A 27,279-nucleotide genomic window follows, 5' to 3' on the forward strand; every position below is an offset into this window, starting at 1 on the left:
GAGGGGTTTCTGGTGTGACGTAGTTTTCTGCAGGCAGTTGCTGGGTAGAAAGACGTCAGAAGGAAGAAGAGAGACACTTGAGGGAATTTCTTCCTCAAAGAATTTCTAGTAAGGGAATTCAAATTCTCAGTTGATGAGCAACAACAAGAGAGAGGAGGTCATTCGACATTTTGATTGCCAGAGATGGCAGCCAGTGGACTGAGAGATTAGGATATGTTGGATGGGGCATCCAACTATGTGATCTAGAAGGCAAAGATGTCATGCCTTCTTGATGGGCATTTTCTCAAATTTTACGTCGACAACGTGGTAGTTGAGCCTGCAGATCCAGGTCCACTCAAGAAATACAAGGGAGAAATCGAAAAAACAAAGAGAAGGATCTTCGGTGGAGTAAAAGATTATATAGTCTGTCACGTTGCTGGCAAAAACACTGCCAAGGAGATGTGGGATGCATTTTCAACGTTGTATCAGGATATTCCGAGTGGCGAAAGATGTACTTGGAGCAAAAGATGAGGTCTATGCAGATGAAGAAGGGGGAACACATTGATCCACCTTGCAAAGCTTCAGGAGACCCGAGATGAGCTAGCAGCTGTGGGGTCAACACCTCAAGGTTCCGAGATGGTAAGGCTGGCCCTAAATTCAGAATCTAAGGAGTGGCAAGTCTTTGTTTAGAGCATCCTGGGCAGGGCGACTTTGTGAAATTGGGATGACATGTGGGCAACTCTTATGCAAGAGGAGTTGAGGAGGGACTTGGTCAAGTGTAAACTTGACGGAAGCAGCAACAGTGGGTTGAAACCCATGGAGGAGGAAGAGAATGCGAACCTTACATCCAAGGGGAAGTATGAGCAATGAAAGAAGAAGAAAGATGTTTCGAATATCAAATGCTTCAGGTGTGGTGAACTCGGTCACTATGCAACAGTGTCCTCACAGAAAGAAGGACAAAGATGAGAAGCATGATTCGAAAGTTGATGCCGTGAAAATCGAGGATGAGTTTACCATGACAATCGAGATACCTCCAGGAGGGAGGTGGGCTGATTTAGAGCCGTAGTTTGAAAGAGCTATAGATGGGAAAGATCCTTGAGGAGTCCACCTCTTGGATCAATTCCTTTCTATGGGAGCCCAGATCAGAAGTAGTAGAATGGACCAGTGTCAGTTGGTGCAGAGGAGTGCCAGAGTGACAATTGCAGTGACTATGAGCGCCAGAGACTAAGCAACACAAAGCAAAATTGATAGTAGCGCAGTTGGCACAAAGTAGAGGTCACCAACAGTGTAGAGGCTTTAGAGGGTCAGCATAGAGACTAGCAATATTCAGAACTCCAACAACGAGATGCATCATACTGAACACAATTTCAATAATTTGGGATGCTTTTCCATTGTTGATGCAGTGGCAGCAGCAGTTGGAGACAGTTGAAGTGTAGATGCAGTTGGCAGTGGTAGTGCTAGCAGTAACATGGATGTAGAATTGAGAGGGAGTTACAGTACAGATGCAGTGTTGACAGTGGCAGAGTTAACAACAGTACAAATGCAACATTTACATACTAGTTGGTGGAGAGGATTTCATGTTGAAATTTCTAAGTATTACCCATTAGAAATTTTATCTGTATTCTCTAGTTTATTTCACCTACTTGTTTAATTACTAACAAGTTATTTAACCATATAAACATTGAAATAAACACAATACAGTGTCAACCATCTATAGATCAACAACTGAAAGAAATAAACAAACACACAAATGACATCGTTATTTTTGGACAATCGTCCCTGGAAAAACCCAACTTGGAAAAACTGGTGTAGCAATTCTGAGGGTTATATTATTATGCAGTCTTTTTGAGTACAACTGGGTGTCAAACTGGCTCACTCAATAGAGAAAATAATCTGGCAGTAATACCTCTCTATTCGGAAGCAGATATTCTGAAAATATGCCCCACGAATCCCTCTCCAGCACAATCTGAGGCTCTGCGTCAGCTCTCCTGGCCTATCCATCAGCCTGAAACCCTTTGCGTCATCCCTCTGAGGCTCTGTGTAGCCTCTATAGCTCTCTGTGTCACTCCTGCAGCCTCTTCGTGGATGACGCAGACCCTTATGGCCTCTACGCAATCCCTGCTAGCCTCTGCGTGGCTCCCTCTGGCTCTGCATCTACCTCTTTGCCTCTGCGCTGGTCTTATGACACTATCTCCACCTCTCTACCTCGTACTCATTTCCCCTTGCTACAACTCTAATCACTGGTTCAATTTCTCTTAGCAAACCTCGCTTTAGAAAATCGAACTGACTGATCACTCTGGTGTGTCTCCAACTGACCCTCAAACCTTCTCTTATACCTTTTTTGTTGAGTCTTCAATGGCCGAGATTACATCTCTAATCAACGACTAAGATTAGATTTAGCTTGATCCATGTCCTTTACAACCTTCTAACCCAATTTTATATTAATACCCACTGATATTTTATTTTTCCTAAGTTTAGACTTATGAACTCCATTAAAAATATTAATTATTTTAATATCTCCTTAACCGGGTAGAATCTACCCAAACCATTTCTGGGTCTTGGAGATCTCATGTTCTTTAGCCTCTCCACCAATTTTCATGGCTAGAGCACATCTGATGCTACCCCAAATAAACACTCCCTCTTAACGAGGACTGTGCTATAGTAATACTCCACACTGAGCATCACTCTGATTATACGACACTGGTACCTGTGTTGATGCTAGGCCTCCCCACCCAACATCCTCTGCACTGCTGCATCTTGTACTGCTGCCCATGGCTCTGCCACTACCACTGCTACATCCATATGGAAACTCCCTCTGCATCCATGTTGCTGCTGGTCCTTTCTCCCAACATTGCATATGCACTGCAGTTCTCTCTCATCATGCTACATCGTGCTACTTCTACTACTACTGCAACTCAGTTACTGAAAAGTAAGTAACTGATCCACCCAACTACTGACATCCTTGTCAGGCTAGAAACTCTCCCAATGTTGAAGCTCTCTTTGTTGCTATCCTGTGCTCCCTCTGCTACCTCTGCACTGTAGCAACAAATCAGTGCCTCTCACATCGCTGCAAACCTCTCTGTGCCATCCTGCACTACTGCAACCTCCTGTGTGCCTCTCGCACTGTTGCAACCCTCTCTGTGCTGCCTGGGGCTACTGCTCTCTAGCACATTCTACCACTTCATCTGCATCCGCTTCTACCGACATCTGCCATCCTACTACTGTCACTTTGGGGTTCCCGTAGCCAGGTATGATCTAAGAGTTTGGGTACCTCAAGGATCTTGCCCCTCATTGCTTGTACTTCTCCTGACTACAGCTCAATGTCTCCCCACCCCTTCTCTAAAGGTACATGAGCACTCATGGCACAACCGTCATCCTCCTCTACCTCCTTTTCTGCCTTCGCTGGTGCTGCCTTGGAGTCAACTGACCACAACTGATTCTCCAGTAGCATCTTCCTCTGCACGGAAGTGCCTTGATACAATGTCTTCAAGGTATCCCACATTTCCTTTGCCGTCTCCTTCTCGGCAATATGCAGGACCACATGATCCTTGACTCCATCAAGGATTATGCATTTCGCCTTGCCATCGCATCCTCATAACTTTCATTGTTAGCTGGGTTGACTAGGATAGCGATGGTTCTCAAGGCGAAGGCCTTGATGTGATGTCTATCTAGAACGGATAAAGTCCTGGCCTTCCAGATGACAAAGTTGGATGCCCCGTCTAGCCTGTCTTGATCCCTCAGTGCATTCATGGCCATCTCTCTACTCTTCTTTTCGACTCCTTTGAGTCGCTACTTCCCTCTTGGAAGTTCTCTCTTAGACCCCCTCTGAGTCGCTACTTCCCTCTTATAAATTCTTAGCTAGACTCCCTCTGAGTCTCGATTTCTCTCCTGGAAATCCTCCTGCAAACCTTCGAATCACACCTCTCCGATCTCCTATGCACCTGCAACACTGATCTGGATTCCTTGGCTAGAAATCCACCTAGGTAGCAACTCCCTCCACCATGGTTTTGCCTCGTTAGGTACTGTTCTATCTCGGCAGCAATGACACCCCACAAGCTTCACTCCCCGCAATTTGCCCACAGCTTCCTACGCCCCAGTAACTAAAGAACTGAGCTTCTAGGCTCTGTGCAATCCGGACACTGGTTGAATTGATCCCTTGGCCAACTGTGTCAACCCTCCTGGTCTCTGTGTGGCTCTTTGTGAGCCTCTTCTTCCTTCATTAGCGTTTGCGCTTACCTCTCTCTAGCTCAAATTGATGACGCAAGCCCTCTGCGTCAACCCTTCTCTGCTTCTTTTTGCTAGGAACAACTTCTGTCACTCGGGACAGTTGTTTCTGCTACAAATTCTCTGATTCAACTGGTGCCTTCAACTCTCCTGTGATCTGCAACACTCTGATACCATGTTGAAATTTCTAAGTATTACTCGTTAGAAATTTTATCTGTATTCTCTGGTTTATTTCGCCTACTTGTTTAATTACTAACAAGTTATTTAACCATAGAAACATTGAAATAAAAACAATACAATCTCAACCATCTACAGATCAACAACTGAAATAAATAGACAAACACAAGTGACACCATTATTTTTGGACAAGTGTTCTCGGGAAAACCCAACTTGGGAAAACCGGTGCCACAATTTTGAGGGTTGTATTATTATGCAGTGTTTTTGAGTACAATTGGTTGCCAAACTGGCTCACCCGACAAAGAAAATAATCTGGCAGTAATACCTCTTTATTTGGAAGTAGATATTCTGAAAGTTTTCCCCACGAAACCCTCTCCAACACAATCTGAGGCTATGTGTAACCTCTTTGGCTCTTTGCGTCACTCTTGCAGCCTCTGCGTGGATGATGCAGGCCCTTCTAGCCTTTGCGTAGTCCCTGCTAGCCTCTACGTGGCTACCTCTGGCTCTGCGTATGCCTCTCTGCCTTTGCGCTGGTCTTCCGACACTATCTCTGCCTCTTTGCCTCATACTCACTTCCCCTCATTGCAACTCTGATCACTGGTTCGATTTCTCTTAGCAAACCCCGCTCTAGAAAATCAAACTAATTGATCACTCTAGTGTGTCTCCAATAGACCCTCAAGCCTCCTCTTATACTTTTTCTGTTGAGTCTTCAACGGCCGAGATTACATCTCTAATCAACAGCTAAGATTATATTTTGCTTGATCCATGTCCTTTAGAATCTTCTAACCCAATTTTATATCAATACCCATTAATATTTTATTTTTCCAAAGTTTAGAGTTAGGAACTCCATTAAAAATATTAATTACTTTAATATCTCCTTAACTAGGTAGAATCTGCCCAAACTATTTCTGGGTCTTGGAGATCTCATGTGCTTTAGCCTCTCCACTAATTTTAATGGCTAGAGCACATCCGATACTACCCCAAATCAACATGTTAGTCATCAACAATGCAATAGAAGATGTTACAGAAGAGAGTGATGCTTCAGCAAGGTGCATTGATAGAGCACTTTCCTCGCTAGGAGGGAGTGTTGATTTTTGGTAGCACTGGATGTGTTCTAAGTCTCAAAATTTGTAGGGAGGCTTAAACACATGCATTCTCCAATACCCAGAAATCGATTTTGGAAATTCCATCCAGAGACAATTTTATTAAAATAATTAATTATTTTTAATGGGACCCTAAGTCTAAACTTAGAAAATTAAAATAATTAACGGAAATTAATCTACACTGTGGGTGTAACTTCTAGAAGAAGACGAAGATCAACCAAAATGATTTAAGCCATTGATTAAAAGTTAATCTGGGCCATTGGTTTTCCAACATAAATATATAAGAAGAGGCTTGAGGGGGACTTGGAGAACACACAGAGAGAAGATCAGAAGTTCAATTTTCTGAAATAGAGCAACTATCGGAGAGATTTTCGATAGTGATATTTTGTAAAGAGGGGAAGGGATAATATCTGTTGATGAGTCTTTTCCTGCACGAGAGAGTACAAGGCAGAGAGGACAAAATGACGTCTAGAGAGAGGCTGACACTGGCCCTCGTAGTGATGATGCAGTGGCAGCACAGAGCCTAGAGGGAGATCAAATTTCCTGCTGAGGAAATCGAGTTTCAGAAGTCGGGAGCGGGTGTGTGAGACCAGGCGGCTGGAAGTTGAAGTTTCTAGGTAGAAGAGGATCAGAAGGAAGAGCAGCGCAGTCCCCAGTTGAGGTGATGCAAAAACTGCATAGGGTTGACACAGTTCTGCAAAGAGGCTGACGCAGAAGGGACGCAGAGCCTCTTTCCAGTGAGATCATGGTTAGATTCTTCCAGTGACAAGGTGAGAGAATCTCACTACTTGTTTTGTCCAGTTTTTCTCTGTATAGGATAGCCATTTGGGCATCCAACAAATTGTACTCAGAAATTACTACTGCTTAACAATAAAACACTGAAAACTGCTGCATCGGTTTTCTCGCATTGGGTTTTTTTGGGGACATTTGTCCAAAAATCACTGTGTGGATGTGTTATATCTCTTTCTTGTTCAGTTTCTTGTTTCGACTTATAATTTAAATGGTGTGGAATGCAGTGTATTAGTTTTCATATTTGCTGTAGGAAACAATAAGTAACTTGATTCAAAAATTAACAAGTAGGAGAAACTTAATTAGTTGTTGCAGTAGAAGTTTGGGCATCCAAATTTTCACACATATGTGGATGTGGGTTATAAGGGTTGCATACATATGCTAGGGCTTTGCTGTATGTGATGTTTGAATAGTCTTGTTGTGTTCGCTGTCTGTCTGTCAATGAAGTCTTTTATGATGATCTGCGTTTGACAGTGGTTGTTGAGGTTGAAATGATTATGTTATGAAATGTTGAATAGTAATGATGTTGTTATGAGATGATATGTATTTGGTTCAAATATATGTGACAAGGTCAGTATGTGTTTCAACGATTGATTTCACTAGTGTAGTGGTTCAGTTTCAGGGTTCAGTGTTTTGAGATCTGTACACGTGTTATTTGAAGAGAAAGAACGTATATACAAGGGTATGTCTCATAGTAGTAGCGTATGTATTCTAACATGAGATTGACAAGGGTTTGCAGTGACGGGATCTGGTTTATGTGATGAACAATAAGTGGCCTAACATTCCGATGAAGAGTATACAATGATTTGAGATGACCTAGCTGCTTTGGTTGTTTGAGATTCAATAACTTGTTTATTCAATGATTTGATGATTAAGTTGGTTCAGTGATTGGTTTAAGTTTGTTATTTGATATTGGGATTAAATTATGAGTGGGTCCAGTTCGAAAATTTTATGAAAGGTGGCCTATGGATTTGATGTTTTGGTTCAGGTGGATCTAGTATGAAATATTATGAAACGTGATCCACAGAGGTGTTGAGGCTTGGATCCTTCAGTAAGGGAGCCTCCTTCCAGTGGTAGCGGGTAAATCTGAACAGGGGGTTGGATATCCCTTCCGATGGGTGTTGGTAAATGATATCAGGGGGTTGGAGCTCCCTTCGAGTGGGTGCTGGAGAACGAGATAATGTTGTAGCCTTCTACAGGTGGGTGCCTATGTGCTGGTATGAGTTTGCGCCAGTACAAAATTGTAAGAAGTTTTTTCATTATAATAAAAGTTGAAGACAATGACGAAAACAACGATGGTTTTGCCCACATTGGGTTTCCACCTAAAAATCATGTTGTTCATGTGTGTTGATGTATTGCTTATGTGTGATGGTTTATTGTGTTCTTACTGCACATGGTTACTGTTTAATTAATATCTAAATAAGTACTGATGCACTAGTTCAAGTTAAACAAATGATGAATTAGTTGAGAAGATAGTTAACTGGATATACACTACTTATCCTCATCACATTCGCGTACATACACTAGTTCACTGAATTAAAGTCACGTACATAAATATGAATAAGAAATTGAAAGGCTTAAATGAGTTTTAAAACACTAATTCACCACCCCCCCCTTCAGTGTTTTTCCCAACAATTGGTATTAGAGGAGGTCCTTCAGAAGAAGTTTGATCACTTGAAGGACATTTGTCAAGATGATGGGAAAGGAGAATATAACTCGGAGGGATTCAAAAAATTGTGGCAATGATATACCAAATGCAGTAACTGTTACATATGTCAAATATTCAGGTTTGGGAGCACCCCGCTTTCTATTAATCAAGAATGAAGAAGACAATAATAAATAATTATTAGGTATGGGGTTTTGTTCTAACTGTGGTCCATTTCCTTGTATATGCAATAATGATAGTGATTATAACAATGAAACAACTAAACTTGCACTCATGGGTAAAAGTGAAAGTAGGCACTCTAAAAATAAGACAAATTAAAAAATGTTGGCCCTAGAAGCAGAAGATCAAGGTATGTAAAAAACAATGGACAATGAAGGCATACCTATGCTAAGTAATGATAATTATCTCCAATGGAAGGAAAAGATGCAATCTAATCTAATGAACCGTGATGTTTGGTATTTAGTATGCAATGGCTACACCAAAATTCCTCCATCAGACAAGGAAGTGCAAAAGAATAGTAAGGCATTAAGTGACATCATTAATAACATACCCGATTCAATATTAAATAGGGTTATGCATTATACAACTGCAAAGTAAGTGTGGGAGAAACTACAACCAATCCATGAAGAAATCCCAAAGGAAGATTCTTCATCAAGGGAACTACCAGGTAATTCTATCCCTAATAATGTGTCAAAAAATGAACACGATAAAACAATCTTTTTTGTGTCAGATGGAGTCACTGATTCAAAAGAATACAAGTTAGAAGAAATTTTTGATCTTAGAACAAAACTTGATCTTGCTTTGAAAAAAAATGCTAATCTTAAAGATAAGTTGCAGGCATATGATAACAAGGATGGTATTAAATTAATAAATTCTGTTATGGAATTTAAACAATATTGTGAAGGTATTAAAGCAGAGATCGTCTCTCTAAGAGAAGATCTTGAAAAATCAGATAAGTGGAATGAAGAACTACTTCAAGCATTTGAAGAACAAGAAAATGGGCTGAAAGAAGAGATTCTCAAATTAAAGGAGCAAGTGGAAGAAGGAAGAAGGGTTGAATAAGGTATGAAGAAGCAATATCTAGAAAAAGAAAAGAAATATCAAATAATGGAGGTTGAGGTAAACATTCTAAAAGGTAAATTATAAGAAAATGATAAACATTTGAGATTTCAAGATAGTACTAATATTTTGGATAATATTCTTAGTAGTCAAAGCTATCTTGCCATCAAATCTTGTCTTGGTTTTCATGAAATTGTTGAAGGAGAACGTAGTTCACAAGATGATTCAAGGAATTTAAAGGGTAATAATGCAAAACCTGAAATGATAAAAAAAGATATAAGAAGTCAACCTGATCAACAACCAAGGAAAGTGAATATTCAAAGAAAATCATTTACTCCTAACTATAGAAATGTTAATCAATTCTCTCCTCTGATCAATAATGTTGAATGTTTTATATGTCATAATTATGGACACGTTGCAACCAATTGTAGAAGTAGATTGTTTCAATCACATGCAAATAACCGCTTCATAGAAAGATCATTGGCTTCCAGATACTCATGCTTCTTTAGAGGATATTGTTTTGCTTGCAACATGTTTGGTCACAAAGCTATTGATTACAATAGAAGGAATATGAAACATAAATATTATGATTCCTATGCTCGTATAAGATGTTATGCTTGTAACAAGTTTGGGCATGTAGCAAAATAATGCAGGAATAAGTCTATGGATCGCCTCAGACAACATGACAAGCAATTAGATAAGAATATTGATGTCAGAAGACTTGAAAAAGATGGATCCACCAACATTTCTCATGATAAGTAGAAAGAAGAAGAACATATAAAGTGTGGTCTTGCTCTCTGCTCATTTGAAGAAGAATATGAATGGTATATAGACAATGGATGCTCTCATCACATGACTGGTTATAAGAGTAAGATGGAGTCTCTCAAGAAAAAACAATATGAGATGGTTGTTCTTGGAAATAATGTTCTAGCAAAATTTTTGGGAAAATGTAGAGCCAAAATTAATAAGCATAGAGGAGCAACTGATACTTTATTAGTTCAAGGGATAAAGTAGATTATTCTAAGTGTAAGGTCAAATGGAAGATAATGGAAATGTAACTGTATTTACATCAACCAAATGCAAAGCTATAGATGAAGAATCTCGAAAGGTCATAACAAGAGGATATAGAAACCCAGACAAATTATATGTGCTTAAAGAATTGAATTCTCGCAGATATGAGGAGGATTCAGACTCAAAGTAAAAGAAGATGATCCCTACTACAGTACATTATTCTTAAAAGAATACTTCTCATAGTGATTGCAGAAGTGATGTGAGGTACATGACCTCATAAAAGCAGAAGATGACTATCAGGTCCTCAGGATCAGTGATGTGTGATCTTAGGGGGAGTAATACATATGTTTTCTTGATGATGACTCCCATGGTTGTTTTTGATATTCATGTTTCTTACATTACTGACAACACATCTAATGTAGTAACAGTGAATATGTATAGACAATATAGGCTCAGGGGGAGCCGTGGTTACGAAATTTCAGTATTTTACTTTATGTATGCGGATATTATAAAGGAGAGTCATGTATATATGCGAAATTTGATACATACAGTCGCATATGTTTTCCTATGATGAAGAAACATTAGGACAGACTCAACGAAAGGATCTGATATGATTCAGATAGTTATTATTTAGGTTTCTTGTTCTGATGTTGATGGTTATAGTTTATGGATGCTACTTAGAAGTGGTTTTGGATAATGATGGTTTATGAATCGCTGCAGTATGACATTGATGCTTTGATGGATTTACATATTGATGAAGATGTTTTAATGACCTGATGTGATCAAATCTGATAGTGAACAAATGTCACAGGTTTAGGGGGAGCATTTGCTATATCTCTCATAATGCACATTGTTGGCATTTGTTTTCTTGAGTATTCCTTGTTGCATAATAATTCTTATATTTTTGCTGACAGATGCTCATCCTTATATGGTTAATGATGCCTATCATTGTCCTACTACCTCACTATTGAGGTCTTTGGTTTTGGTTATAAATGCCATATCTGTCTCTTTATGTAAAGGTCATGTACAAACCTATGTTATAAATCATTGTAAAATCAAGTCTTGTATGGACTATTGTGGTCAAGTCATGTAGTTCCATCATTTTGGGCATGTGATGTAATGTTGTGTCAATTATGTAACCCCAATGTGTCGGGTGATCAATGTAAGCATGAGTCCTTGGTGATAGGAAAGGTCATGTCTAGTTGAATCTGTTGAGGGCCCCGAAATCGGGTCAACAACAAGGGGGATACCCACCCGGTCCGGAACCTGGTTGGCGGCTCCTTGCCCGTTTGGTGTAGCGGGTCCGACTGGGGATAATGGGACCAACTTCCCAATCTAAAGGATGTGTGTGTGTGTGTATATTTTGATGATGCTAATTTAGAGGTAATTTTAAGCTAATTTAATTATAAACTCTAAACTGACTCTATGCTACTGTAATCTAACAAAAAAAAACAGCACATCTAATCTATACTAACCCGGGGTAGAATTCTTTCATTATGCGATCTAAAAAGATTTCATACAATAACTGGTAATAAAGATCATTCAGCTATCATAAGAATATAAATCAATTAAGATAAACCATTCTGCATAAGAAGTTAGGCAAAACAGTTGTGAACAACATATCGCATAACAGTTTATTCATATGTCAAGCACAAATAAATGACTCCACCGTACAAAAGTGCCAAATGGTAACCCACACATTCATACATTAACATACAAACAACTCAGCTGTATATCACTCTAAGAATATGAGCAGAAATTAATCAAGAGATAAAAGTACCATTTATGACTGATTTCACTCACAAACTTCAAGCAATAACGATTTATCTCTACTTACTTCTAACATCTACTAAGAGTACAGAAGTGCAACATCAGTAGCAGGCATTAAAATGCAAACATAAATAAATCTCGATCCATCCATTCAGCAAAAACCCCCTCCGAGGGTACAAAAGTGCATGTTCTGAGGACAAGTTTTTTGACAAATTTCCGGACCCTTCTCCAAATGCCATGAGAAGGGTTAAATACTACTAACTAAATAATCGTAATTACGCAAATTTAGGAAACGGCTTCAAATGACCGCCCTTTTACTAAAACAAATTTATTTCTAAAAATTGAATCTAATTTCTAACCGTTTCTGTATCTGCTCCTTAGTGCTGTAAGCAATGCAAGGTTCGCCTGGAAAGAGTCGGCTGGTTGTCTTTTTCTTTTTCTCGAGTGATAAAAGTAGAAATAACAAAAGCTGGCACCTCTTTCTGACAAACTAGAAGATATTTTCGAAAATCTTCCTTTGGCTGGGTGTATTTGCTGTGTGTATACTTAGTATAACCCATATTTCTTTCAAACTGATTGTGCTATTGCTATTTCGGTTTCTGGCCGTGCGAATGACTCAATGAGTTAGGGATTTCGTTGCCTGAACAATCTTCCGTTCTTTGTTCCAGGCTTTTCTGGAGCGTCCTCCCTCTTTAGTGTTTTTCTTTTTGCTTTACCCAGTCTGAGCTTCAGGATCTTTTGCAAACATGCTGCTTTTGTGCGCCTTTGACTCTGAGTCTTGGATAGTCTATTTTCATCAGTGTCTGTTGAGTGATACTCTGGAATCCACGGCCCTGCTGCATGCGGCATCCATCTGCGAAGGCATCTCCTCTCTGTTCTTCTAGTATTGGCGCTTTCCCCTTTTCCTTAGATGTTTCCTGCATATAGATTTATATTAGTTGCTGCCTTACAGTTCACGCAAAGGAAAAGAGAATTGACGAAAAGATTGACATGAAAGCTTTAAGTTCTAAATGAATGCATAATCATGACATTCATAATGACTTGACTCTTCGAAAAACGCAACACGATCATCCTTGGATACTCAGGCGTGCAATCATTAATTTCCCTTAAGGTGCGCGCTCAATCTTGGGTTTACAGATCATGCCGAAGAAACTTTGCGATGAGTGGTTTCTGCGATTCACATCACAGCAATTAATAGTCTCATTCATCGCAGATCGCAAGATCGCAGTTTGTAAGATCGCAGATCGCAGATCGCAAGATCGCATTTTTCATTTGATCACTGTGTGCTGCTTATGCGACGTTGCGATATGCGACGTCGCATATCGGCCATCGGCGATTCCTTATGTTTTCTATTTAAGAGCACTTCCAACATGTGCGATGCGATGAATGTCGCATCGCTTCTTTGCAGCTTATTTATGCGCATAGGAAAACGCTTCACTCTCTCTTTGCGATGCGATATAGCTTTTAGGGAGTTAAATACAAAAATTTTGAAAAAAATATTTTTGGGATTTTTTGTTAAGGGTCCCCCTTTGCTTGATGTTATTGCTAATACCAAACAAAGAGGGGGGTTGTTGGTGACCACAAAAGAATCATAGAGTCATGTACCTCTTTGTATATCTTCAAAAAATTCAGCATGTGCTCGAGGGGAGCATGGTTAGTCTTCAGTGCTCACACTCAACAAATCAGATCTACGACACTCATGTTCACAAAGGGAGAGAATCCTTCATTCAACATTAGTTAGCCCTTTTCCCTTGATGTTAAAGAGGGATAGAAGCTTGGTGTTTGGCGAATGCTTGGTGACTTGGTATATCTACAAATATGTTTACATGTATCTACAAGTCGCGATGACCAAACACCAAAGTTGTGGCTACCATCAAGTCCAAAGGGGGGGATTGTTGGCATTATGACAAATGTGTTGTCTTTGATGGAAACTTACTTAATAAAGATAGCAACATGATGATAGTAGGAGGAGTATTCAGGCCAATACAACTATGACATAAATATTGGACAAAAGAATATCAATTTAGAGATAGAGGAATGGTAAAAATAAATTTTGAAAAAGTATACATGAGTTCTGTTAATCAAAGCTGCATACATACGCGAGTATGGTGAAGAAAAGTCGTGTACAATTTCTGCACCATGGAATTCTAAATACCAAGGGTCTTTACCATGGTATTGGCCCATAGTAAGGAATGCAACAACAAATATTTGATCCCGTCAAAGAATACCATAGACATAACCACGAAATTGACTCATGGTATTGCCCAAGGCCTAAGCTATAAGGAGATAGAGATGAATTGTTTGATCTAAAATAGTTGTGCACCTCGGAGTGTGATGATGGATCAAATCTTATAGATCTAAAATGACTATACATTGAATAATATACTTATGGGTTGATAAATCTATGATGATGATGTTATGATGTGTGTCTTTTACAGTGTATTCCGAGATTTTGGGTTTGATTGACGTTCTATGGTGCAACGAAGGTATGATTTAATAGTTACAAATATGTATGCAAGTTTTCTTCAGAAAAGTCGCGTACATATGCGGATCTTCTTCTGGGTAGCTGTGTATCGATTCTGTAGTATGGAAAAATCTGTACATGGGTATGATTTTTGAAGGGCATGTACATACATGGAAGTGGGTTATAAGGGTCACATACATATGCTAGGGTTTTTTTGTATATGATGTCTGATCAGTCTTGATGTGTTTGCTGATGTTTGTCGATGAAGTATTTCATGATGGTATATGTTTGACATTGGTGGTTGAGGTTGAATTGATTATGTTATGAAATTTTGAATAGTAATGACGCTGTTATGAGATGATCTATATTAGGTTAAGAGATTTGTGACAAGGTCAATATGTGTTTCAACGATTGATTTCAATAGTGCAGTGATTTAGTTTTAGGGTTCAATTTTTTGAGATCTGTAAGCGGGTTATCTGAAGAGAAAAAACCTATATATGCGGGTATGTTTCATAGTAGTAGCGTATATATTCTAACATGGGATTGACTAGGGTTTGTAGTGACATGATCTAGTTTCTGTGATGAATAGTAAGTCGTTTGACATTCTGATGAAGAGTATACAGTGATTTGAGATGATCTAGCGGCTTTGGTTATTTGAGTTTTGGTAATTGGTTTATTCAATGATTTAATGATTAACTTGGTTCAATGATTTGATACAGTGATTTGTTTCAATTTTTTATTTGATATTGGGCTTAAATGATGGTAGTGGGTTGAGTCTGAAAATTTGATGAAAGGTGGCCTGCATATTTGATGTTTTGGTTCAGACGGATCCAGTATGAAATAATATGAAACGTGGTCCACAGAGGTTTTGAGGGTTGGAGACTTCAGTAAGGGAGTCTCCTTCCAGTGGTAGCTAGTAAATATGATAAGTGTGTTGGAGCTCCCTTTAGGCGGGTGCCGGTAAATGAGATTAGGAGGTTGGAGCTCCCTTTGAGTGGGTGTTGGAGAAAGAGAGAACGTTGTAGCCTTCTATAGGTGGGTTTCTGCGTGTTGGTATGAGTCTGCGCTAATACAAGACTGTAAGAAGTTTTTCATTATAATAAAAGATGAAGACAAAGATGACATCAGTGGTGGTTTTTCCCACATTGGGTTTCCACCTAAAAATCTTAGTGTTCATGTGTGTTGATGTATTTCTTATGTGTGATGGTTTATTCTATTCTTACTACACATGGTTACTGTTTAATTAATGTTTAAGGAAGTACTCATGCACTAGTTCAAGTTAAATAGATGATTAATTAGTTCAAAAGATAGTTAACTAGATATACACTACTTATCCTCATCATAATCACATAAATATGTTGGTTCACTGAATTAAAGACACGTACAAAAATATGAATAAGAAATGGAAAGGTTTTAGTCAGTTTTTAAAATACTAATTCACCCCCCGCCCCCTCTCATTATTTTTCCCAACAGTTGGTATTAGAGGAGGTCCTTCAGAAGAAGCTTGATTGCTTGAAGGAGATCTGTCAAGGTGATGGGAAAGAAGAAAATAGCTCAAAGGAGGGATTCAGAAAAATGTGATAGTGATATATCAGAAGCAGTAACAGTTACAAATGTCAGCAAATATTGAGGTTTGGGAGCACCCCACTTTCTATTAATAAAAAATGAAGAAGACGATAATAAAGAATTATCAGGTATGGGTTTTTGTTCTAACTGTGGTCCCATCTTATCAACCATCAGTATTATACTGACTCAAAATGCGATTTAAGTTTAAAACGTTAATGCAAGGTTATATATCTATATTTTTATTTTTTTTGTTTTTATTGGTATTCTTTACACTACATACTAATTTCTACTATCTAACTAACCCATGGTAATATTAAACTTCTCATTAAGGCTACTGGGTCATGGTTCCTGAAGATCCAAAACTTACAACCATAAGTCTTAAAATCACATTTAAATGATAGAGTCTTTAGTGGGATAAATAATATCAATATTTACAAACCACAATTTTCAATAAGCTAATTGTTCATTCTATTGCAATTAAGAGTGTTTAAGAGTGACTAATTTAATTTTGTTCTAGATAATATGCCTATGAATTCTTTGGTAAAACAAAGGGAAGAAAAACAAGATAATTCAACTTCTAAAGGAGTGGTTTCCAATTATTATGAATTCATATGTGAGCTAACAATTACAACATTTCACGTAACCAATTTTCCTTCCATGGAATTTTAATTCAATGGAATCATCATGCTTATTCTTTGAGATATTTCCAGAAACACTGTAGTGCCCGCTCTAGTTCACTGACAGTGATATGACACTAACATTTATTTAGCCCTAAAGCTCACACATTATTCTTTGAGGACCTCAGGTTGAGGATCCGGGCACATGACACTATTATTAGTGATTGAGATATTCATGGTTGTGATGTTTATGTATGCTTTCCATTGATATTTATGATATCATGAATGGTTATGTATCCTATCTATCGGTATTATGATGATTGTAACATTAAATAGTTAAGTTTGGTCTCTATTTGAATTTATGATGATGATGGCAGTAAATGATATGTATGCTCTCTATTAAAAGCACGATGATGATAAATTTGATGGATAGGTATATTTCTATTGATGTTACGATGTTGATAGATTAATGGATATGTATGTTTCCATTGATGTTTGATGATGATAGCCATGATGGATGTGTCCCCTATGTTACCTACTTTTATTAGTTCAGGCTTACAATGAACAATGATGTGAATGACTAGGAGTTGTTAATGATGCTATTATGACAATGACTAACGCTGAAAAACCTTGTTATTGATGATTATTGAGTATGGCAGGAAACCATCAGAGGCACTCGCATATGACGAGTTGATGACACCTAGTTTTATGAAAATTTATATTATTTTATCTTTGAAATTTTAAGTCAATTTTGAAACCTGCTATATATGTTTATCTATATTCTTATGATATGTTAATGGTTGCAAGCACAGATTAAGTGCTTGACCGAATGACTCACATATGGGTGATGGGGTTGTACAAGTGGATGGAACTACATGGGTGGGGTGGGACAGTGTCCTTGATCTCACCCACTAGCACTCCTGCCATGACTTGGGCTGGAAAGGTTGAAACACCTTCACCTTGAAGATCATGATGCCATGAGGGCAGGTCCCAAAGTTGGGTCGCTCATGAAGATTTTACCCGGGGACGCGTATCAAGGCGGATTCCTTAATCCTCGACACCATTAGTCCCACTATAGCAGGCATCATAAGAGATGATAGTGGTCATGACGTTGCACCTATACTTTCCCCTCGTAGTCACTGAATGCTTGAAGGGCAAGTGGTGTGGCACCCTTGGAACTTCAAGGGAATTTCTTGAAGGGCACAACCAACTTGACACCCTTGGCATCACAAATAAACTATTAGGCGTGGCACCCTCGAAACTGCAAGGGAATTTCTTGAAGGGCACGACCAAACTTGGCACCCTTAGAATCATTAAAAATAAATAATTTGATAAATATAATCAAGAAATGAAAACTAGGTAAATTTACAACAAGGGTAAATGATGTTAGAAACCGAGGTAATTAAATCAAAAATAAAACTTGGGTTAAGAGGATCATAGGAAGAAATAAAATAGATTACCTTAAAAACTCTACCCTTCCCATGTTGGAAAATATTAGGTAGATTATGTAGTTTAATTAGGTAAAAGGGGAAAGAGGGACATAATTGTAAGGATAAAGATTAATCCTAAACTAGTTAAACCTAATTAAGAGAAGAGGAAGGTGAATTAAAATAAGAATAATAAATTAAATTTAGAGAAATGTAGAGAACCTCCATGTGGCAACAACCAACATAAGAATATCCATCTAAGAGATAACTTGAGTTAAATTAGGGAGTAGATAGGGGATCAAATCTTGACTCATTAATTGACTTTAGTAATGAACACAAATTAAGGAATAAAAAGGGGGATCAAGAGGCAACTAGGAGAAGAAATAAAAATGTTGTTGAGGTGAGGAAAATATTAGCTTTAAATTAAAATTTAAGTAAATAATTTTGGGAGACCCTTGATGAGAGAGTGACACATGGGTGGGTGAATAATCAAGCTATTGAATTATAAAAAATAATTAATTATGCATGACATGCCAAGTGTCACCTATGAGGACTCCTATAAAGGAAGGGACAAGCCATGGGAGAAGGGACTTTTTGGGAACCCTATTGTTGGATAGATGAGACGATCTCAGAGCAGTGATTATGGAACTATAGTGAATTTGGTGAGGTAGAGGATTTTAGAGAGGGGACTTTTGAGCCAGGAGTGCTCTCCTCTACCAGCTAGTGCATTCCTCCATTGTATAGCCCCATTGCAGCTCGGGGGTTCGCGGGGAAGAAGAGTACCCAAGGAGTAGGCTGGGGGGTTAACTGGTGGGTCATCGCATTCGGATCAAGTACGTCGTTATTCACTCTCGGAGGTGACTAGCAACAAGGGAATACCAGTAACAACAAAGCAAGCAGAGTCTCGTCTTTTGGTGAACGGTACATATGTGTTTCAATATTATTTTGTATGATTGCTTTATGGTCTTAGTTAAATGTATGTAAATGTTATGATATGTTTCCTAAAATGAATTTCAGGAATGTGTTAGACAGTGCTGAATAAATTTGAATTCCCAATGCGTTTCTCTTTTGGTTGTATTTTGCCGTGATTTATTTTAAAAAATAAAAAATAAAAATAAAAATAAATATATTGTATGGAACTGGTCCTCACATTTGGTATCAGAGCCATGTTGAACCCTTGAGACCTATGGGTCCATGCATGCATGACTAGTTTTTTTAGATATGATCTGGAGCTCAACAACAGTATATGAGGCCAACGTAGACTCACATATGAAACTGTACTTTTTTTTCTTCAAACTTGATCCTCTGTTATTCTCGTTTCTTGTTTTCTTTCCTTCGCTTCATTGCTTGAGGTTTTGGTTTTTTTTGTTTTGTTTTGTTTTCGCGCCAATCAATTTGAAATCAAGCACACCTTCAATCTCTGATAGTCGAATGGTAGGTCAGGCGGTTTGTTTCATTTCCCTATTCACCACGAGTAGCAAAATTACAGACCTATAAGCCTAGACCTTCAGTACCACAGGGATGCCTGCAGAGGTATTATATAAAATCCACCATAAATATGCCTCCTGCAGGAGCCCCGAGATCGAATCCCATAGCGTCGCAAGAACCCTACGCCTACGGTTACCCTACAGATCCTTACTATGTGGTTCTGCCTCCGGCTCCACAGCTGCATATTAGGCGGCGGCGCCGCCTTAAGTTAGTTGCTTACGCTGCCGCTCTGGTTATCTGTCTCGGCCTGCTGCTCGGCAGGGCGTTCTACTTTTTCTGGCCCTCTCAGCCGGAAATTCAAGTCTTCCACATGCAATTCAATGATATGAATTTCTAGACAATCCCTAACCTTGGCTCCGACGTGCCATACTTGTTCATGAATACAAGCATGGCCATGTTTCTCCAGATCAAGAACACCGTTTTCTTCAACGTGTGGTATGACTCTGTGGATGTAGGGTTAGGGTATCGGGGGTAGATGATTGGGGTTTTTGAATTGGAGGGCAACCGCTTGGCGGCCCGACACACTGTCTATGTGAATTCCACGCTTGAGCTCGATGGAACCGAAGTATCGAATGATGTCATGAATTTTTTGGAGGATCTTGACCGCAAGGAGCTGCCTTTGGATACTGTTGTGGAATTCAATGGTGGGATTTGACTTTTATTTGCCAAAATTTCGCTAAAAGTAGGGTTTATTTCAATTTCAAATTTTCTTTAAACTTGTTGAAGCTTCAAAAAATGCAAGACCATTTCAATCAACAAAAAACTATGCAGAGATTGTCGACAATGTGAAAGCTTCAATCAATCAATTAGTTGAATCTATCAGTACTTGGCTCCTCAGAATTTATTTTTTTACATGCTCTGCGAAAGAAAGGAAAATTGAATCAAAATGCATATACTCAGAAAAAAAAAGAAAAAAAGAAAAAAAGAAAAAAGAAAAAAAGAAAAAAGAAAAAAGAAAAAACCATTTACATGCTTTGTGAAAATGAAATTCGAAACAAAATGCAAAGGGCCTGTACATTGTGCCAGCTGAGAGATATTGCCATCTTCCTAAAGCCTATTTTTTTTTAAGTTTTCATAACTTTTCACACAAATAAATAAGGAAAAACTGTATAGCTGTTAGTTGAACATATGACTTTATTTTCAGATGCAAGATTCTATCCATTGGGTGTTTAATAGCGAAGAAAATCTTGTCCTAGACACTTTCAAAGTCTTTCCCATCCTTGAAATATGTAGTTCAGAGTGAGCTCATCAACATCTATTTGTGATCCCTGAATAGTCATGAGCATCTCCATTACCTTTTTGGCATCATGTCTGAACTTGTCTTTTCCAACAACAATTCCAACCAGATTAATGCATTCGATCAGCTTGGCACAGAAAATTTGGTTGGAGTTGTTTGAGGCCTTTGCTAATATGGCTTTCAAACAAGGCATCACATCATCATAACATTTCAGAAAATGTTCCTTTGATGAATCTGCAATTGAGACTAAAGCTGTAAGTGCAACCTCCTGTACCATTTTCTTACCATTCTATAAAAGAATACGCAGTCTTCCCGCTATTCCATCTAAGTAAGGTGCTAAAACATCTGCACTAGTGGGTTCTGGAAAATAAGTTATAGCTCCAGGTAGGGCAGGTAGAACTTGTTGATATTGTTGTTGTTGAAAATTCGAATTCAAATCTGTTGAAAGTAGACCAATTTCATGAATCGCAGCTCAAGTTCAAAATCATTGGGACAACATGCTAAAAATATTTATCATCTCCTTTGCACACCCTTTTGCAATCTGAGCAAAAGTTATCAAACCAGCATGGTGCTTTTGCCAATTAGGATCTGGCAAAAACCCTGGTAGCAACTCCAACGCAACAGGAATAATAGTGCTGGTTAGCATGGGATTCGCCAAACAATTGTGATGTGCTGTTGTCCTTTTATCTTCGATTTAAGTTTTAGTTGACATTAGGTGACCGTTTTGTTCATTTAACATGCTCATGACATACACTAATGAATTCCAAAAGGGTATTTCGAATATAGGTCCCAGGTGGGCCTCTCTTCTAAATGTTTGCACCATGTTTTTACTGCGTATGAGGTGATTCTCGCCTCATAAAAGGGTTTGAACAGCTTGGTGGGTATGGAACATTTTGCTCTACCAATTAACGAAATCTCTCTCCGATACCAACATCCTGTTGACAACTCGCTTCACCAACTTCAGCTGCTACCAAGGCCTGGACCCTGGTCAATCCTCGGTACAAGCCCAGGATTTAAACCCCTTCAGTGTACAGACTTTAAACCCCTAAACTTTCTGAAATAGTTGATTAAGACTCGCTATTTGAAGCTTTAAGTAAATATATTTTGGTCAAGCTTTCTTGAATCGCGTGCCTTCTAATTTTTATTCCAAAATCTAAATTATAAAATATTCGATTTTAGAGCTGTGACCTTCCATGCCACATGAGGAGTGTTTATTTTGATTCTACCCATATTTTCTTCATTTATGCTCCTTTTAATTACACATGCATGATAAAATATTAATTCATTTATACTATCACTTACATTTTATTGATATTTCGAACTTCACAGCGTGTTCCACCTGCCTTCCACATGAATATCTCACATACAAAATCAATTATTTTGACCGAGTCAATTGTTTGTGATTGGAATTGTGGGATTTTTTTTTTTGTTTTTGTTTTTTTTTTGTTCTTTTCCTTGATCTATTTCTCAGTAATTTTGCAGCAATGAGCTGTTTTCCTGTATCTTTCTTCACTTTGGAGTTAGTTCTCGACAGTGATAACGTCTTGTTCACCTTTTATCCTTAATTTTTATGCCATTCCTCTCTAAATGAACTCTATTTTGCACCTACGTTATAGGTGCAATTTTTCCAGTCATTTTTTTAAATGTTTGATTGAGGTGTTTTTAGAAATGTGCTTTGTTAATCATATCTTAGAAAAGTTGTTATATGATTTTTTTGATTTTATAAATGTGAGTGATATGATTTGTTTTTTTTTCAATCGAAGAAAAGAACATTTATAAGCATAAATAATTATTAAACCATATTTTAAATGTAGTTTGGAATCATTTTAGCTATTTTCTACTGTGGACTATACAGTGTGTATTGATTCATAGATTCAAGTTACCATAGTTAAGCATATTGTTATTCTCTACAATTTAGGTGAAAGCATAAAATTGGTGAAATATATAACCACGCAAGAGCTTATTTTAAGGGTCTCATACATTGCTCGACTAAGTTTTGATACTCAAGCAATACCACTATATATTATTAATACCATATATTAGCTTGAAAAGAGACTTTTCTTTTCAGTCTTGAAATAGGGCTGGAATTTCATTCTCAACTGTTAAAAAAAAAGAAAAAGAAAAGAAAATAAAAGGGAACTGAATATTACGTATTCATTTCAGTGAAATAAGTCTAGAAATGCATTCTTAAGTATGTTTTAGTAAGTGAACCTTTGTTTTTTTCATATTCTAAATTAAACTACCAGTTTAACATGGAAGCTAAGTGTTAAAATTTAAAATTTAGAATTTATGGAGGTTGGTACTCTTTTGATTAAAAATTTATAGGAATGTCAAGAAATTATAAATGCATGAATTGTTCCCTTGGAAGCATGTAATAATAACAATAAATTATAGAACCACTCATGTTGGTTATGATTTTATTTGATTGGTTTTTATCTTATAAGAAAAAATCATATTAAATTGTGGTAGGTGAACCATGGTTAGAAAAGGTACAAGGAGGAGTGGGGCAGCTAAAGGGCACAACATGGCGCCACCACAACAACCAACTCCTACCACTTTACTTAATGGGGGGAAACATCTCAACACAAGAACAAATACCAGCTGGAGAAGTGTTGAACTTAATGAGATCATTCCAACACATGTCTAAGGCATTAATAAACCATTTGGAACGAGAGCATGGAGGACCTGTCATACAAAACGAAGCACCCCAAAACACTACAAGAAATGATGTACGTCGAGATTTGGAAAAGGTAAAATTTCCAGAGTTTTGGGGGTCCACAGATGGTCAATCTGCAGAGGCATGGTTAGAAAACATGGCTATGTGTTTTACTCTAAGAGATTACACCTCAAACATGAAGGCCAAGATGGGTATATTCTAGCTAAAGGGAAACACACTACTTTGGTGGAAGACATTATTAACCCAATTGGGGATGGATATATCAGAAGTAACTTGGGAACTATTTGAAGAAAAATTTAGAGAACATTACCTGTCAGAGGAGTTCCTTGAGAGACAACTAAATGAATTCAATGCATTAAAGCAAGGGAGTCGCTCACTACTAGAGTATGAGGCACGTTTCATGGAATTACTCCGTTATGCCCCTCACTTAAACACAGAAAAGCTCAAGGTGAAAAAATTTGTGTATGGATTAAATGTTAACATTTGGACCAAGGTTAGAATCTTAATGCCTCGCACCTTGCATGAGGCAGTTCAACAGGCAATCATTGCAGAGGAGGAGATCATGAGCAGTGAACATAGTAAGTCAACAAGGCCCACAGGATCAGGAGTACCAAGTGGAAACAATATGGAACGTAGAAATTCGCAAGGGGGTCCTGCACTCAATCATCAAAGGTGGTCAGGAAGAAATCAAAGAACACCATATAGGCATCCATCTCATCATCTGCGTAGGGTACCGTTGTCAACCACAACCGCACCGGCCTATGCAACAGCACCAAGTCACACCACCTCAACACCGATCTTCTTTCCAGCAGAGTTCCATACCAACTCCTGGTTCAGTTGGTAGTAGGAACCAAGCCCTAAGAGGGGGGTGTTGGGCTTGTGGAGGTCCTCACTACGAGAAGGATTGCCCTCAAAAGATAGGTAATACCAACTCAACTAAGAATGTAACCATAGTGGGGGATCTGGGGAAGGCTCATCGCATCCATGCAGCAGTGAACAATCGCCAGGTCGAACACCAGTCCACTATGTTGGAAACCTCAGGTAATATTGACGGTATGAGTGTCATTTTAATAGATCCAGGGGCTACTGATTCATTTATTTCTCTAAATGCATTATCAATGATTAAACATAAAGCAACTCCACAGTATGAATTTAGACATGTAGAAATGGCATGTGGTATGAAAAGAAATGTAGGAAAGATGGTAAAGGATTGTGAGGTGGACCTGGATGTATGTAAGACCAAGGTATCCTTGTACTCTACAATTCTAGGAGTTTATGACGTAGTTATAGGAATGGATTGGTTGGAGCGACATGAGGCACTCCTAGACCGCTAAAGACAAGATTCTACATTTCACCGACGATGACGGCCAAAGAAAATCATTAAGGGGGAAGAACCGAGAGATGTACCTGAGGTTCATCTCCACCATGAAACTAATGAAATTTAGGTGAAACGGATGTCAAATGTTCTCAGTGGTAGCTCTAAATGATAAGAGTGACTCTGAAGACCTTGATAAGCATCCATTCCTTGTTGAATTTAAGGATGTATTTCTCGAAGAACTATCCGGGCTACCCCCAAAAAGGGAAATTGATTTCACCATCGACCTTAAACTAGGCATTGAGCCTATTGCAAAGGCACCCTATCGTACGTCGACTCCAGAGCTAAAGGAATTCCAGATCCAATTAAAGGAATTATTGGACTTGGGGTTCCTATGACCTAGCATATCTCCATGGGGAGCCCCTATTATTTTTGTTAAGAAAAAGGATGGGTCTTGGTGACTGTGCATTGATTACCACCAGTTGAATAAAGTGACGATAAAAAATCAACACCCTTTGCCAAGGATAGATGACTTGTTTGATCAAATGAGGGGGGCGACGGAGTTTTCAAAGATAGATCTGAGGTTGGGATATCATCAGTTGAGAATCCAAGAAGAAGATATTTCGAAGACATCCTTTAAAACAAGATTTGGGCATTATGAATTTGTAGTTTTACCCTTTGGACTGACAAATGCCTTGGGTGTTTTCATGAGTTTGATGAATAGAATATTTAGGGATTACTTAGACAAGTTTGTACAAGTCTTTATTGATGACATTTTGATCTACTCAAAGACCCCAGAAGAGCATGATGAACACTTGAGGATAGTTCTACAATGTCTTAGAGAAAACCAATTATACGGAAAGTTGTCAAAGTGTTCTTTTCACCAAACCAAGATTCATTATCTTGGACACATTATCTCTGGGGATGGTATCGCAGTAGACTCGGTAAAAATCAAGGCCATCATGGAATGGCCAACACCAACCAATGTTCATGAAATACGAAGTTTCATGGGCATGGCAGGGTACTATCGTAGATTTGTCGAAGGGTTTTCAAAAATAGCAAACCCCATTACCGAGCTCCAAAGAAAGAACAAGAAATTCATTTGGACTGAAAAATGTGAAGAGGCATTCCAAAGGTTAAAGGTGTTATTAACGAGAACACCAATTTTGAAGGTGCCGGATATGGAACAAGAGTTTTTGGTTTGCACTGATGCCTCCAAGGAAGCGCTGGATTGTGTGTTGATGCAATAAGGAAGAGTAATAGCCTATGCATCAAGGAAACTCAGAACCCACGAAGAAAACTACACAACCCATGATCTAGAAATGGCAACAATTGTTTATGCACTAAAGATCTGGAGACACTACCTTCTAGGAAGGAATTTTGATCTTAGGATTGACCATTGTGGGCTACAACACATATTCACTCAAGATAACTTAAATGCAAGGCAAAGACGATGGTTTGAGCTAATTAGTGAATATGATTTTGATATCACTTACATCAAAGGAACAATAAATAGGGTGGCTGATGCTTTAAGTAGGAGGCCGAGGATATTTTTAGTGATTCCCTTAGAGACAAATTTGAGGGAGAAACTGCTTGAATTACAAATTAAAGACACCTGGTATCAAGAGGTTAGCAAAAGTTTGAGGGAGGATGAAATGAGGGTCCCAAAATATGAAGAATACTCCCTTGATAATGATGGGCTACTACGATTATGGGGAAGGATATATGTGCCACTGAATGAAGATATACACCAATTAATCCTAAATGAAGCACATCGCGCAATATACATGGCACACCCTGGTGTTAAGAAGATGAGTGCAGACCTGAAACCACTCTTCTTTTGGAAAGGGATGAAGAAGGACATTGTGAACTTGGTAGCAAGATGCTTAGAGTGTCAGTGAGTAAAAGTTGAACACAGGAATCCAACAGGTTTATTGCAACCCAATGAGATACCAAAATCTAAATGGGAAGTTATATCAATGGACTTCATTGTGGGACTACCAATGACCTCAAGAAGACATGATTCCATATTTGTAGTGGTGGACACGTTGACCAAGAGCGCCCATTTCATACTAGTTAAGACTATATATGAGGCACCAGAAATAGCTATAGTTTTTATTAATGAGATTATGAGGTTGCATGGAGTGCCTAGGAAGATCATATATGATAGGGGAGCAATGTTTATAGGAATATTTTGGACCAGTTTCCCAGAAGCTTTAGGAACCTAGTTGAACTTCAGCACTGCTTATCACCCGAAGACAGATGGGCAGACAGAGAGGACAAATCAAATCCTTGAAGACATGCTTCGGATGTATGTGATGGACCAACAAAAGAGATGGGAGGAGTTTTTACCACTTGTGGAATTTGCTTACAATAATAGTTATCAAAGTTCCATCAAGATGGTGCCATTTGAGTTCTTATATGGAAGACCTTGCAGAACACCTCTCAGTTGGGACCGACTAGAGGACTGAGTATTAATAGGACCAGAAGTGGTGCAAGAGATGGAAGAACAAATGACTATGATTAGGAGGAGGCTAAAAGAAGCACAAGATCGACAAAAGAGCTATGCTGATGCTCATCGGGTAGACTGAAGTTATGAAGTGGGGGATAAGGTGTTCCAGAAAGTAAGGCCCCAAAAAAGCTCTACAAAATTTGGAAAGGGAGAAAAATTGTCTCCACGGTTTGTGGGACCTTTTGAAATCTTAGAAAA

The 27,279-nt window shown here is 38.5% G+C and overlaps 1 pseudogene; it reads left to right on the forward strand.

The window, feature by feature from the left end:
* The window catches only part of LOC149239529 (uncharacterized), a 33,488-nt pseudogene extending 13,433 nt beyond the window's left edge, over positions 1-20,055 (forward strand).
* The last annotated feature ends 7,224 nt before the right edge of the window (positions 20,056-27,279 follow it).

The sequence above is a fragment of the Pinus tabuliformis genome, chromosome 8 (assembly GCF_031772625.1).
Source record: "Pinus tabuliformis cultivar Carrire ecotype Pingquan chromosome 8, CPIR1, whole genome shotgun sequence".
Classification (NCBI taxonomy): domain Eukaryota; kingdom Viridiplantae; phylum Streptophyta; class Pinopsida; order Pinales; family Pinaceae; genus Pinus; species Pinus tabuliformis.